Genomic DNA, 16,386 nt, shown 5'->3' with positions numbered 1-16,386 from the left:
TGTTTATAAATTTCATTTTTAAATTAATTGACAGTGAAATCAGTTTATAATACTGTGACTTAGATGAGTGATGAGGCATTTTATGAAAGAAAATCAAGATGTTAGGTTTGTGATTTATTTAGTCGTTAGTTGTGTCATTGATTGTGCTTTTCATACCATGACAGTCAGTGATTGATTTGCATTTCGATTAAGGTATAAAATTAACTTTATATCGGTAGTATTCATGGTGAGATCTTTTCATTTTTCCTCCTGTTGTAAGTATATATTCATTTTGACAATCCTCAACATTTAATCATTCACTCCTGAAAGGAATTGTAAGGTTTCAAAAGCAAATAAATGATTGGATTTTGAATTAAGCTGTATTTTGTAACTATAATGAAAATTTGCATACTATACACACATTAACAAAATTATGTAAATAGTGCATTTTGCCTATGTGACATGTGAAGTCTTTCTTAAATTTAAAAGTTTCTTAAAATCAGTACTAAAATGTCCAACAGTAATCATTATGGTATAAAGGAAAAATCTTATTTTGAAACTAGTTTGATATAATAATGGTTACAATTTGATATTTTATTAGGATGGTAAGTCCCCAATTACTCCTTCCACTATTTATTGGTATAAAGTAATTTCCTCCTTCCCTCTCTTTTTTACATTTTTTTCTTCTTTCTTTTTCCCCCTTCATTCAGCCACTCATTCATTATTCATTTGTACACTCAAACATTTTGTACTTTCACTTAGAATCATGTAAATGTCTTACTGGCTTTATAAGCTCAGGAGAATGAGCTTTATGAGAATGACCTATGTCAAGAAACCTTTTACCCATGGCTTTCAATATAGTGGCTTTTTTCAGGATAGTAGAACATGTGCTTTTCTTTTTTTCTGTGATACAGTTAACAGTTTTTATTTGTTATATAGCCCTACCTTGGAATATCACATAGTAATAGTCGAGATTAGGTAGTGTCAAATCTTTAAAATGAGCAGATTTTTATCAGTACCTTAAATAGCCTTAAAAGAGGTATGCTTTGAAAATGCATTTATTTCTCAAATTTGAAAATTTTTTATTTCACAAACGTTTATTAAATATAATCTGTGATACGAAATACAAAGATGAGTAAGAACATTTTGCTGGCCTTCTAGGAGCTTATTGTCCAGAGTAGGGCAATAAAATGTCATCCTCAAGCAGGTGATATACATTGCTATCCTTCGTATTTGCAAGATGATGTTTGGAAATTGGATCTGTTTATAAAAGTATATCTGTAAAAAGCTGTGAGGCCTCCATAGTTATTTCAGTACTGACCTAGGACATTTATGACAACAACTGCCATTTATATTACCTGTCTTTATCTGCCTCCTAGGTTTATGGTTGTGCAGGTTCAAGTATCTTTTTTAAAAAACAGTAACTCTGTTTCTTGTTGTTTATTACATTTAATTTTCAATAAAGTTTACCAATTATATATCACTTATTTTTCTTATTTGATTTAGCAGACTAACTTTCCTTCTAATTCAATTTTTATTTCAACTCCTATTTTAGGTTTGTTTATTTCAACTCAATTCAATGTTTCTCTCATAGTCTTGGACATCTGAATTGTGTTGCTAATAATTCCGCTTTACTTTGTAGTTGAAAAAGTAATTTCTTATATATTATTCACTTACGACAATATTTCATTTTTCCTCTTATTTATTTTTTTTGTTGATATCCATAGTCTTACTTATTTTCTGAACTATGTTTCCTTTTGCTCTCAAGCCTTTGCACAAGCCATTTCCTTATTGATGCACACTTTCCCTGTTCCTTACCTGCCTAACTCTCACTCATTTTTCAGGTGTTAGTTTAGATGATATTTTCTCAGATAAGCTTTCAGTTAACTCCCAACTAGAGTAACTCTCCCTGTTATAAACATCTCTAGAATTCTACACATATTTGTGTGTAATACTCATTATATTTGTAATTCCTTCTTCAGTATCTGTTTTCTCTACCAGACATATTTCTGTGAGGAAATATGTCTGTCTTGTTTACCACTGTATCATTAGCAGACTGCCTAGTAAAGAGTAATTGCACAAGAAATATCTATTGAATAAAGACATGAAGCAGAACTAATATAGATAAAACAATGTAAAAACAAGTGCTGAAACTTACTGCAAGTTTACTAAAGGTCTAGAGAAAGGAGAACTTTGGTAAATGGAGCAGTCAGGAATGTTCTTTTATTTCGTTTTCATCCTGAATCCTTAACAGCCAGAGCAGCATGTTCCACATAGGACAAGTTTGTAAATGTTCGTGTAAATGTCTTATAAGTGCAAATGAATAAAAGATTTGAAATGGACAATGAATGATGTTTAGGCACAGAAAAAGAATGGTGAAAAATAACAAGTGAAAAGGATGATAGATGCCTGCAGAAAAAAAGGCAGGAAAGCACCAGGAATGGACGTGTCATGAGAGGAAAATAGAAGACGACAGCCTACCCAGTGAAGAAGAGGCTAAAGTAGACTAGGAGATAAAGTTGTCCAAAGACTGCTGGATTTTCAGAGGCCTTCAGAAATCAAGCAAAGCAATCTAGACTTAATATGATAATCTGTAGATAGATTTTTATAGGTTCTAAAACAGAGAAGTGACTTAAAATGAGTTTTAGAAACCTGAGTTTTGTGGCTATATGTAAACTGTGGAGGGGGCCACTAAGGAAAGATTTTAAGCTTAGAAAGCTAAAAAACAGTACTTCTGACAGCATGGAAAATTTAATAAAGGAAGTAGACTTTATATATAAATTCTCTAATCAAGGCCATTCAAGCTCTGTTGGTTTACATAACCCTACTCATGTTATAATTATGAGATTATTTTGATCTTTGGGTTGACTGACATTTATTGTTAGTTGTATTAACATTATAACATTTATTGAAAGTATACTATGTAACAGGCACTATTTATTCTTGACACTGTTTCTGTGAGATTAGCATGTTTAATTCCTTTTAATAGATGAGGATATTAAGGCATAAAACTAGCAGGTGGTAGAGCCAGAATCAAATCCAGATACTCACAAAGGGAAGATGATGTAGAAAGACATAAGGAGAAGATGACCACCTACAAGTCAAGGAGAGAGGTCCAGAACAAATCCTTCTTTTACAGCCTTCAAATGGAACCAGTTCTGCCAACATCTTGATTTTGGACTTCCAGCCTCCAGAACTGTGAGACAATAAATTTCTGTTGTTTAAGCCATCCAGTTTGTGGTACACTGTAATAGCAGTTCTGGCACATTAACACAGAGGTCTGCTTTAAATAGCTAAATGTCGCCATGAAATAAGTAAAGAAAGAAAAGGGCAGTGGAGCAGAGAAAGTGAGCTCTGTGATTGCCCTGTTTTACTGTCTGGTATTTCCAGGTCATAGTTCAGGTAGGGGAAACCCAAACTGAACCTAGAGGTCTCCTTGAGTTGAAGAGAAAGAGTTGAGGAAGTAGGGAGGTCATGATGGCTAGAATTTGTAAAACAGATTACTGGAAATAAAAGAACTCTGGAGATCTATAGGAGATTCCCACTGTCTCCAGCTGACTACTTATCAGAGTTTGTATGTGAGAAAAGCACTAGAAAGATACAGGTAAAACAATTCTCACAGGACCAGGCATAATTTGTCTTCTTATCAACGGAAGTGAACTAGTGGCAGATTATTTCTACTGAGCCAGATTATCCATAAATTCAGGCTGCTCTGATGTTACCTATCAAGCTTAAGAGAAAAGGCTTAACAGGACCAAGGCACAAGCATGTTAAGGACAGACTTGGAAAATACTAAAAAGACTCAAATCAGACTTTAAGAAATGAAAAAGACAATAAAATGAAAAATCTGCTGGATGAAATTAATAGTAGATTAGACACTGCTGAAGAAAATATTAGCAAACTTAAAAGCATAGCAATAGAAACTATCTGAAATGAGACACAAAGAAAAGACTGAAAAGTTAAATGAACAGCACATGATTGAGCTGTGGGAGATCTCCTTAGTCGGCCTAGCTTTGTAATTGAAGTCCTCAAAGAAGAGAAGAGATGAGTAGATAACAAACATTTGAAAACTCAGTGATCAAAAATTTTGTAAATTAGGGATCCCTGGGTGGCGCAGCGGTTTAGCGCCTGCCTTTGGCCCAGGGCGCGATCCTGGAGACCCGGGATCGAATCCCACGTCAGGCTCCCGGTGCACGGAGCCTGCTTCTCCCTCTGCCTGTGTCTCTGCCTCTCTCTCTCTCTCTCTCTCTCTCTCTCTCTGTGTGTGTGTGATTATCATAAATAAATTTTAAAAAATTGTAAATTAGAAGTATAAACCCATATATTCAAGAAGCTAAATAAATTCCAGTTGCAGAAAACATGAAAACTACATTAAGAAAAATTGTAATTGTCTTAAACTACTTAACACCAGAGCTAAAGAGAAGAATCTTAAAAGCAACTAGAGGAATAAAAACACTTACATGCTAAGGAACAAATATAAGAATGACAGCAGACTTCTTAACAAAACAATTCAAGGCACAATCTTTAAAGTAATAGAAAAAACCCACAAAGTACTTAGATTTTATACCCAGTAAAAATGTTTCCAAAAACAAAATGCTTTTTCAAAAAAATAAGAACTTAAAGAATATATTACTAATAGCCTATTGTATAAGAAGTATTAAAGGAAATTCTTCATGGAGAATACCAAATAATGGAAATCTGGATCTTCACAAAGGAGTATAGAGTAACAGAAATGGTAAATATGCAGGTAAATAGAAAATCTCTTTAAAAGACAATTGTTTAGGGGGCACCTGGGTAGCTCAGTGATTGAGCATCTGCCTTTGGCTCAGGTCATCATCCTGAGGTCCTGGGATCAAGTCCTGCATCAGGTTCCCCGCAAGGAGCCTGCTTCTCCCTCTGCCTGTGTCTGCCTCTCTCTGTGTCTCTCATGAATAAATAAATAAAATCTTTTTAAAGAGACAATTGTTTAAAACAAAAATAATAAAATGTATTGTGTTTATAACATATATAGTAACAAAATGTATGACAAAAATACCACAAAAGCCAGGGATGGGGAAGTGTATGGAACCATACAGATGTATGGTTCTTGTATGACACAGAATATGATATAATAATACTTAAAAGTAGACTGATAAGTTGAAGTTATATAAACCCAAAAGCAACCACTCGAAAAACTAAAAGAGGTATAGCTAATAAGCCAACAAAGAAGATAAACTAGAATCATATAAAGGGTGAAAAAGAAGAAAAAGAGAACAAAACAAGATGGGACAGGTAGAAGATAAATAACAAGATGTTAGATTTAAATCTAACCATATCAGTAATCATGTTACTTATAAATGGTCTAGACATCCTCAGTTAAAAGACAGAGATTGTCAGATTGGATAGATAGGCAAGATGCAGCTATAGGTTGTGAATAAGAAAACCACTTGAAAGAGAAAAAAAAAGAAAACCACTTGAAATATGACACAAATAGTTTAAATGTAAAAGGATGGAAAATTATATACCATGGTAGTATTAAAAGAAAGTTGAGTGGATAGAGTAATATCAAAATGTATTTCAGAATAAAAAAAAAACAAGAATAAAAAGATACATTTCATAATTATTAAAGGAGCAGTTCATCAAAAGGATATAACAATCCTAGACATTTATGCACTAATAACAGAGCTTCAAAATTTTTGAAGCAAGAAGTGATAGAACTGCAAGGGTAAATAGACAAGTCCATGACTGTATTTGGAGATTTCAGTAACCCTGTTTTAATAATTGTTAGACGTAGATAGGGAAATCATCAAAGATAGAGACAACTTGAACAGTACTGTCAACCAATTTGACTTGAGTGGTTTTTATAGAACACTTCCCCCCCCCCAAAAGCAGCAGAGCACACCTTCTTTTCCAGTGTATACAGAACATTACAAGATACTGTGGTGTAAAACAAGTCCTAGTAAATTTAAAATGATTCAAAATACACGAAGTATGATCTCTGACAACAATAGTATTCAATTAAAAATTAAAAATATCAGAAGGATCTCTAGAAAATTCCCAAGTATTTGGAAACATAATACACACTTTTCAATAGCCCATGGGTCACAGTAGAAACCTAAAGGAAAATTGGAGAATATTTTGAGCTAATTGAAAATGAAAATGGCATATCAAAATTTGTGAGATGTAGCTAACACAGTGATTAGAGAGAAATTGGTAGCATTAAACTTTTATAGTAGGGAAAAAGAAGACATTTCGAATCATAGGAAACTAGAAAAGGAAGAATAAAACACAAAGTAAAGGAAGAAAGAAAATAATAAATACAAAACCAGCAATTCATAAAGTAGAAGACAAAAAAAATTAAGAAAAATGAAACCAAAAGCTTGAGATCAATAAAATGGACAGACTTATAGTCAGACTGATTAGGCTGATAGCCTAAGACTCATAGCCAAGAATACAAAATACCATTATGAGATATGAGAGAGGGGGATATTATTACAAGTCCTGTGGACAGTAAACAACAAAAGTATATTATGAATATATTTGTGCCAGTAAATGTTCAACTTGGACAGAATTCTTTGAACGTCAAACTTTCGTATCACACTTAAAAGAATTCTTTGAACGTCAAACTTTCGTATCATACTTAAAAGAAATAGAATAGATAACCTGAATATCCCTGTATCTATTGAAAGAATTGAATTTATTGTTACAAACCTTCCTACAAAGAAAAATACAGGTTCCAGGGTGCCAGGGTGCTCAGTTGGTTGTGTCTGACTTCAGCTCAGATCATGATCTCGGGTTCTGGGATCAAACCCCACATTGGGCTTCATGCCCAACGTGGAGTCTGCTTCTCTTTCCCTCTGCATTCCACCCCCGCCCCCACTCATGCTCTCTTTCTTTCTGTCTCAATCTTTAAAAACAAAACAAAACACAGGTCCAGATAGTTTCGCTTGTGACTTTGCTAAACAACAAAGGAAGAAATGATACCAGTTCTGTAAAAACACTCAGAAAATAGATAAGGAGGGAATCTCATTCTGTGAGGCCAGCATTACACTAATAACAAAACCAGGGGAGAGGGATCCCTGGGTGGCGCAGCCATTTAGCGCCTGCCTTTGGCCCAGGGCACGATCCTGGAGACCCGGGATCAAATCCCACATCAGGCTCCCAGTGCATGGAGCCTGCTTCTCCCTCTGCCTATGTCTCTGCCTCTCTGTGTGTGTGTGTGTGACTATCATAAATAAATAAAAAATTTAAAACAAAAAAACAAAACCAGGGGAGAAAAATAGCAAGAAATGCAAACTGCAGACCAAGATCCCTCATGAAGATAGTTGCATAAAATGTAACACATTTTTAGTAAGTCCAGCAAAACACAAGATGATAAGGTACATCATGACTAAGTGGGGTTTATTCCAAGAATGCTAAGTTGATTTAACATTCAAAAATTAATCTTAATTAAAATTTAATCTTAATTAAAATTAATCTTTTTATCCTCTAATCTTAATTAATATTAGAGGATAAAAAAAGGAGGATTACATAATGGAGAAAAAGCATTTGACAAAACCCCACTTCCATTCTAAGTGTGTGTATGTGTAAATGTATCTTGGCAGCCTAATAAACACATCTGTGAAAAACCTGCAATTAATATATCAAATGGTGACAGACTAAATGCTTCCACTTTAAGATTAAGAGCAAGGAGAGGATGTCTACTCTTATTTCTATTCAACATTTCAGTGGGGCTTCTAGCCAATGTAATAAGACAAAATAAGATGACATAGATTGGAAAAAAGAAGATTGTCTTTATTCGCAGATAACATGATTGTTTACTATGTCGGAGATCTAAAGGAACTTACAAAATGGCTACTAGAGCTAATAAGATCTAGCAAGATCCTTGTGTAAATATCAATCATATTTCTGTATATAATAATAAACATTCAGAAATTGGAATTTATGGGGCCGCTAGGTGGCTCAGTCACCTAAGCATCTGACTTGATTTCAGCTCAGATCATGATCTCATGGGTCCTGAGATTGAGCCCTATGTTGGGCTCTGAACTCAGTGAGGAGTCTACTTCTCTCCTTCTCCCTCTACCCTTTCCCTTCCACCCACTTTCTCTCTTTCTAAAATAAATCTTTTTTTTTTTAAAGATTTTATTTCTTTATTCATGAGATACACAGAGAGAGGGAGAGAGGCAGATACACAGGCAGAAGGAGAAGCAGGCTCCATGCCAGGAGCCCGACGTGGGACTCGATCCCGGGACTCCAGGATCACACCCTGGGCCGAAGGCAGGAGCTAAACCACTGAGCCACCCAGGGATCCCCTAAAATAAATAAATCTTAAAAAAAAAAAAGAAATTGGAATTTGAAGACAGTAAATAGCATAAAAAATTACATACTTAGGGATAAATTTGACAGATCTGTAATACCTATACACTGAAAGCTAAAAAAACACTGCTAAGAGAAATGAAAGAAGACCTATGGGTGCCTGAGTGACTCAGCTGGTTAAGCATCCGACTCTTGGTTTCAGTTCAAGTCATGATCTTGCAGTCATGAGATTGATCCCCACAGTGGGCTCTGCACTCAGTGCAGAGTCTGCTTTGACCCTTTCTACCTCTCCCTTCCTCTCCTGCTCATGCTGTCTCTCACTCTGAAAGAAAGAAAATCTTTAAAAAAAAGGGAAAAAAAAAGGGCAGCCCGGGTGACTCAGCGGTTTAGCACCACCGTCAGTCCAGGGCATGATCCGGGGACCTGGGATCGAGTCCCACCAAGGGCTCCCTGCATGGGGCCTGCTTCTCCCTCTGCCTGTGTCTCTGGCTCTCTCTCTCTCTCTCTCTCTCTCTCTCTCTCTCTCTCTCTTTCTCTCTCTCTCTCTCTCTCTGTCTCTCATTAATAAATAGATAAAAATATTTTTTAGAAGAAAAGAAAAAGGAATTAAAGAAGACCCAAATAAGTGAAAAGAGATACTATGTTTATGGATTGGAAGATTCAGTATTGTTATGATGTCCATTCTCCCCAGATTGACCCTTAGATTCAACACAATCTCAATCAAAATGCCAGCAGGAATTTTTTTTTTAATTTAAGTGTTTATTCTAAAATTTATATGGAGATACAAGGAACATAGAATAGCCAAAAACAAGTTTAAAAAAAAAGATTTTATTTATTTATTTGGAGAGAGAGAGTGTACATGCTGGGAAGATGGTCAGAATAAGAAGGAGAAGCAGACTCCCTGCTGAGCAGGGAGCCTGATGAAGGACTCAATCCCAGGACCCTGGGATCATGACCTGAGCTGAAGGCAGATGCTTAACTGGCTGAGCCACGCAGGTGCCCCTACCCAAAACAACTTTGGTTGTTTTTGTTTTTGCTTTTTTAAAGATTTTATTTATTTATTCACAACAGACACAGAGAGATAGATAGGCCGAGGGAGAAGTAGGCTCCATGCAGGGAGCCCGATGTGGGACTCGATCCCCAGACTCCAGGATCACGCCCTGAGCCAAAGGCAGACATTCAACCGCGGAGCCGCCCAGGCATTCCCCAAAAAACAACTTTGAAAAAAGAACATATTTCAAGGATTTATACTACCCAATGTTAAGGTTTATTTTAAAGGTACAATAATCAAGATGGTTTTATTTTGCAGAGAGAGAGGCAGAGACACAAGCAGAGGGAGAAGCAGGCTCCATGCAGGGAGCCCGATGTGGGACTCGATCCCAGGTCTCCAGGATCACACCCGAGGCTGCAGGCGGCGCTAAACTGCTGTGCCACCGGGGCTGCCCTGCTCTATATATTTATGTATAGATTAATGGAACAGAGTAGACAGTGATTTCAGGTACTGTTTTTATGGGGATATACACATCAAAGTTTTGTACGTTTTTGTACATTTTGCCAATTTTAAATATAATTGTAAAAACTCAGTTTTTAAAGTAATCATTTAATCTCTTATGATGTTACTGCCAGAATAGAGCCAAACAATTAACCTAATATCAAAGTCTCAAGTCTCAAAGTTTTGTTAATCCTTTACTCAATACCAAGGAATAAAGAAATTTATGTTGGGGATCCCTGGGTGGCGCAGCGGTTTGGCGCCTGCCTTTGGCCCAGGGCGCGATCCTGGAGACCCGGGATCGAATCCCACGTCAGGCTCCCGGTGCATGGAGCCTGCTTCTCCCTCTGCCTGTGTCTCTGCCTCTCTCTCTCTCTCTCTCTCTCTGTATGACTATCATTAAAAAAAAAAAAAAGAAAGAAAGAAAGAAATTTTTGTTGGTTGTGATATAATGCAAGCGCCTGTGAAATTCTGTGGCTGTACAATTCCCTAACTAGTATAACTTAGGCTCAATGTCCTCTTGAGATTCCTTCCCACTCTAGTATACTAAAATAGGAGTTTGGGTTTATTTTAATTCAAGGCTACACATATTCTTCAGAGAAATGTGAACTTACAAAAGCATAATTTCAAAGGTTCATTGTAGCATTAGCAAGAACAGATGGCCCTAAAATCTGTTTCAGGAATATCTTATTTTCTGGCCTTCAAAGAATACATTTCTTTTCTTTTAGGGGAAGAAGAGCTGATAGTTCTCTTTTCAAAAGAATGAAAGGAGTTGCAAATCTAACAATACATTAAAAAATTATTCACCATAATCAAGTGGGATTTATTCTTGGGATACAAGAATGGTTCAGTATTCACAAGTCAGTGTGCATTATATCAACAAGAGAAAGGATAGAAACCATATGATCACTTCAATAGATGCAGAAAAAGCTTTTGGCAAAGTAAAATTATCCACTCATGGTAAAAACCCTCAACAAAGTAGGTTTAGAGGGAACATACCTCAATATAATAAAGGCCATATATGAAAAACCCACAGTTAACATCATTCTCAATGGTGACAAACTGAGAGCTTTTTCCCCAAGATCAGGAATAAGAGAAGGAAGTCCACTCATACCACTTTTATTCAACATAGTACTGGAAGTCCTAGCCAGAGGAATCAGAGAAGAAAAAGAAATAAAAGACATTCAGATTGGTAAGGAAGAAGTAAAACTTGCCTTAATTGCTGATGACATGAATCCTATATATAGAATACCCAAAAGACTTCACCAAAAGACTCCTAGAACTGATCAGTTAATTCAGTAAGGTCACAGGATACAAAATCAATATCCAGAAATCTGCGTTCCTGTACACTAATAATGGAGTAGCAGAAAAAGAAATTAAGAAGAAAAAAGAATGAAAGGAGGTGGTGGAAGGTGTGCTGGAGAGTAGTGCAGAGGAGGGAGGTAAAGTTCCATTGACTTAGTGACATCACTGTTGCTAGTATTAAATGTAGAAGACACTATTTAACCACACATTAAAAGGACTCCCAAGAGGGAACCTTGGCTGCTGTACCTCCACTTACTGCAGCAGGAGGTCACTGCTGAGCTCTGTCTGCTCGAATAAGACCCTCCTCCATTCTCTGCACGCCCGCTACTAGGAGGGTCGGTGGCTTCTGGACACTCTGCTGCTAGCCAAGCCCCTAGTTGTCCCTGTCTCTCAGCACTCCCAGCTCTGCTGCCACTTTTGGCCCCGAGGCCACCAGCTCTAATCTCACTATGTTCAAGCATCACAAGAAGTAAGAGACCCCTAGGGTGTCTCTCATCTCCCACAGTTTAATTTCTATCTCCGTATACTCATTTCTGACCCTATTTCTCACACATTTTAGAAAACGCAAGGGCTCCGTCTTTCTAAGTTTTATTTCCCTATCCATTTCCGTGGTGATCTGTCCAATCCTCTGGCCTTAAATACTGTGTCTATGCTGATGTCTTCCTCCAGCCAGAATCTCTCCTCCATTTTGTAAACTTGAGTATCTTGCTGCCTTGCTGGTATCTCTACTTGGGTAGGCACCTCAAGCTTAGCTGGTTTAATTCTGACCTCCTGATCTTCCCTTAAAACTTGCAGCCTTACCTGAATTGGAGGCATGACCATCCTTTCACTTAGTAGGCCCCAAACTATGGAGTCATCTTTGAATCCTCTTTCTTCCCCATCCCATGTTTAATCTGCCTGGAAATCCTGCCAGCTCTGCCTTCCAGAAGCATCTAGAATCCAAGCATGTCTCAATCTTTAGACCAGTTTGGGTCTAAGTTGTCATCTCTCCTCCAGGTTTGTGCAGGAGCCTCCTAGCTGGTCTTCCTGTTGGTACCCATTCCCCCATGAGTCTGTTCTCAGTACAACAGCCCTGTTAAAACTAAGTTAGATCATGTCACTCCTCTACTCAGAACCCTCCAAAGATTTTCATCTCAGTCAGAATAAAAACTGAAATCCTCTACACATTTGTACTCCTTAGCCCATTACCTCTCTAACCTAATTTCTTATACCTCTTTTTTTTTTTTCCTGTCATTCAGCTTCAGCCACACTGTCCTTAATGTTCCTTGAAACTGCCCCAGGGCCATGGTACCAGCTGTTTTAAATGCCTATAAGGTCCTTCCTTATATATTCCCATGACTTTTTCCTCACTTTTCAGTAAGACATTCCTTGACTGGGCTATTTGAAATGGTACCCACCAGTACTTCTGGTCCTGCATGCATGCTTTTCTGTAGAGCATTTATCAATGTCTAACATGTCATGTACTTTACTTATTTCACTTATTGTTTTTGTTCCCTCCTGCACACATGAGAATGTAAGTTCTTTGATAGAAGGAATTTGTTCCTTGCTGAACAAACCCAACTTCCTACTGAACAAACACAGTGCAGATGAGATGCTCAATAAGTTTTTGCTGAATGAATGAGAGGAGGTTCAAAGGTTCATAGTTGGTGATATGTAGACCCATAAGACTTGAATGTGGGTTGGTAGCTTCTGGACACAGATGAGCTCCAGGTAATGGGAAGGATATTTATATTGTTCTAGAATATCTCCAGGAAAGGATATTCCCTCTGTTCGATAATTACTCAACTCCGTGTTCTTTTCTCAGGTCTATTCCTGTTCTTTCACTCAGCACTTTCCCCTTATCCAGAGTGTTCTTCCTTTATACTTGATTTCATAGCCAATTCGAATATTTTACCTAGCATTCTCCATCCCCCAGACAGTATCACTCTTCTTTCCTTTGTTTTCCTAGCTTTCTTTACTCATGTAACTTGTATAGCAGATGAGTAGGAAACCCTTTCTGCTTTGAATTTGGAATCCCCTGAAGGCAGAGTCTGTCTTTCATTCTTCCTTGTATCTCTGATGAAGTGCTTTCTTAAATTTTCCACTGTCTCTGCAGTGTCTTTCTACTTAAATTCATTGTCAGCCTCTGAATAAACGTTTATAGAATTAAATCATTAAAACTTTATTAGGTATCTAGTCTATGTGACACTGCAGTTGTATGTGAACAAAACAAATTTTTAAAATCATACTAACCACATTTTCTCTCAGTTTAACTTAATAAATCAGATAAACCCTCCAAATCTATCCCTATTTATATGGTTTACTAATTAGTATATTTAGCAAATATTTATTGAGCACCTGTCATAAGCCAAGCCCTGTGCCAAGCCTTACACATTATATAGATATTGTAGCTGTTTCTCGGGGCTGTGCATAAACTTCTCTTGTAGGTATAATTCTTTCCACTTTAAATCAGAAGGTTAAGTAAACTGTCATTTTTAACATGAGATCTCAGAGAGGAAATGAAAGGACGTGGCATGTTAATTCAGAGATGGATTAGATGTTATAACTCCTCACTTATTTCTCCAACACAATCATTCCTGGAACTGTATTCTTTTAACTGGCTTTAAACAATTATCATGGATGTTTAGACTCTGTGGGTGGGAAACATAGGAAGATAAAGCTTCTGTACTGCTTCACCTGCTATGTTAAAATAGTCTTCTGAGATAAGACCTGTGTAACATTTAGGTCAGTTCCTGGCTCAGGCTTGACACTTTATAGATGTTAGCTATTCTGAACATACTGTTGTCCCAGCAGTTGTTTCCTTGCCTTTTATCAGTATGTCATTTCCACTAATTCGTGAGCTCTTAGGAAGGATCTGAATCCCATTATCTCATAAGAGGTACTTTGTTGAATTACTTGCTACTGCTTTTTAGGTTGCTTTACAATTTTGTAAGCAGAGTGGAGGAGACAAGCATACAAATTTTTTTTAAATATTTTATTTATTTATGCATGAGAGACATATATAGAGAGAGGCAGAGACACAGGCAGAGGGAGAAGCAGGCTCCATGCACCGGAAGCCCGACGTGGGATTCGATCCCGGGTCTCCAGGATCGCGCCCTGGGCCAAAGGCAGGCGCCAAACCGCTGCGCCACCCAGGGATCCCAAGCATACAAATTTTATTTGCAAACACATCATCAGTACTTACTATGTTCTTGGTGCTATTCTAAGCACTTTATTAAATATTTATTTAATTCTCATAATTGTATGAAATACTTTTATTATCTCCTCTGCAGAGGAGGAAACTAAGACATAGAGAAATCAAGTAACTTGTCCAAGGGTACACAGTAATTTAGTAGCAAAGCTAGGAAATGCAAGCAGCCTGGCTTGAGTCCTTGCTGTTAATCCAAAGCTGAATGTTGATGATGCAGTATAAGAAATATAAACAATGTCCTATGGCAGTTAAAGAAGGAAGCATTCGCATTGGTGTCTTGGGATTAAGGCTGCTTGCAAGAATTGGTATTTTTTTTTTTACTAGACCTTATTTTGGGGAGTAACTTTTTCAGGTGCTTGGATACAAAGGATTAATAGGAAGGCTAAAAAGCTTAGAGATGGGAAATGGTAGCACATCAAGAAGTAGTCCTGCAAATAAAGATATGGTAGGAAGGGAAGCAAGACAGGAAAGCTGGTTTGAGGTTAAGAGCATGGGAAGCAGGATCCCTGGGTGGCACAGCGGTTTGGCGCCTGCCTTTGGCCCAGGGCGTGATCCTGGAGACCCGGGATCAAATCCCACATCGGGCTCCCGGTGCATGGAGCCTGCTTCTCCCTCTGCCTGTGTCTCTGCCTCTCTCTCTCTCTCTCTCTCTCTCTCTCTCTCTGACTATCATAAATAAATAAAAATTAAAAAAAAAAAGAGCATGGGAAGCTAATTACTTCAAGTAGAGAACAGGGTAGAAAAGATTGACGTGATCTGAGCTGTGCTTTGGTAAATACGGAAACATCATGGAATGGATCAGAACTGACAGAGACTGACTGCAGAAAAACCAGCTATAAGGCTATAAGGTTATTATTAGTCCAAAAAACAGACAATTATATCTTGAATTCTAGTGAAGTTAGGGATAGATACAGGAGATATTACAGAGTTTGAATTGATAGAGCAGAGGAATAGCGTGACTAGAAAATTGAGTATATCATATGACAAATGTAATTTCATTTTATGGTCAGCAAAGCCCTTGGAATATTTGGGAAACTTGGTATAAATGAACATGATTTTAAGAAGGTAAAAGTATTCATTTATAAAGAAGTATGAAGTTTGTTTATCTCATTGGGGCTTGAAATTGACATCTGGGGAAATTATTATTTAGCGGCTAGCTAACTTATTTAGAATGTCTGAATTGAGAATGTTTCTTGGGATGCCTGGGTGCTCAGCGGTTTAGCGCCTGCCTTCGGCTCAGGGCGTGATCCTGGAGTCCCGGGATCGAGTCCAGCATCGGGCCCCCTGCATGGAGCCTGCTTCTCCCTCTTCCCGTCTCTCTCTCTCTCTCTCTTTCTCTCTCTCTCTCATGAATAAATAAAATCTTTAAAAAAAAAGAGAATGTTTCTTAATCTGCTTAGACAAAGTTAGAAACCACTTTAGCCTAATGATTTGGAAGAAACGATAGAACATCCTTTAAAATTGCTATGTGGGAGCACCTGGCTGGCTCAGTCAGTAGAACATGCAACTTAATCTCAGGGTTGTGAGTTTGAACCCAATGTTGGAGATAGAGTTTACTTTAAAAAATTATTATATGTGATTATAACAGCTTTTTCATGTGATACAAATGTAAATTGCAAATGAGAACCTAAATTAGTCTATCAATGGACTTTGCTATATAGGAATCTTCCTACTGACTTATCCTGTTTGCAGAAAACTTACTCAAAAGTAATCTTTGGAAAACACTGATAGAAGTTGTTTGAATTCGTGAGGTAGATAAATACCAGTGTGAGAGGAATATTCAGTTATTTGGATGCCTCTGGTGGTGTAATTTATTAAAACACAAACTTTGCAAGAGTTATAAACATAACAAAGTAAAGCCAGGAAATGAGGATATCTTAGAATTGTATTGGTATAACATCTAGGAATAAGCTTAACCAAGAAGGTAAAAGACTAGTACTCCTAAAACTACAAAACATTGCTGAAAGAAATGAAGAAAACTTAAATAAATAGGAAGACGTCTCATGTTCATGGATTGGAAGACTTAGTATTGTTAAAATGTCAGATCCAGTGCAAGCTCTATCAAAATTCCAATGTTTTTTTTTTTTTTTCCAGAAAAGAAAAAGCCAGTGTTCAAATTCTTTTGGAA

At 37.2% G+C, this 16,386-nt stretch overlaps 1 protein-coding gene across 1 annotated transcript in view; it reads left to right on the top strand.

Moving 5' to 3' along the window:
- ZFYVE9 (zinc finger FYVE-type containing 9) overlaps positions 1-16,386 on the top strand; it is a 185,705-nt gene that overhangs the window by 153,033 nt on the left and 16,286 nt on the right. The gene's annotated exons all lie outside the window — the stretch shown is intronic.

The sequence above is a fragment of the Nyctereutes procyonoides genome, unplaced genomic scaffold, assembly GCF_905146905.1.
Source record: "Nyctereutes procyonoides isolate TBG_1078 unplaced genomic scaffold, NYPRO_anot_genome, whole genome shotgun sequence".
In the NCBI taxonomy this organism is placed as follows: domain Eukaryota; kingdom Metazoa; phylum Chordata; class Mammalia; order Carnivora; family Canidae; genus Nyctereutes; species Nyctereutes procyonoides.
This window is presented reverse-complemented; position numbering and strand designations above follow the sequence as displayed.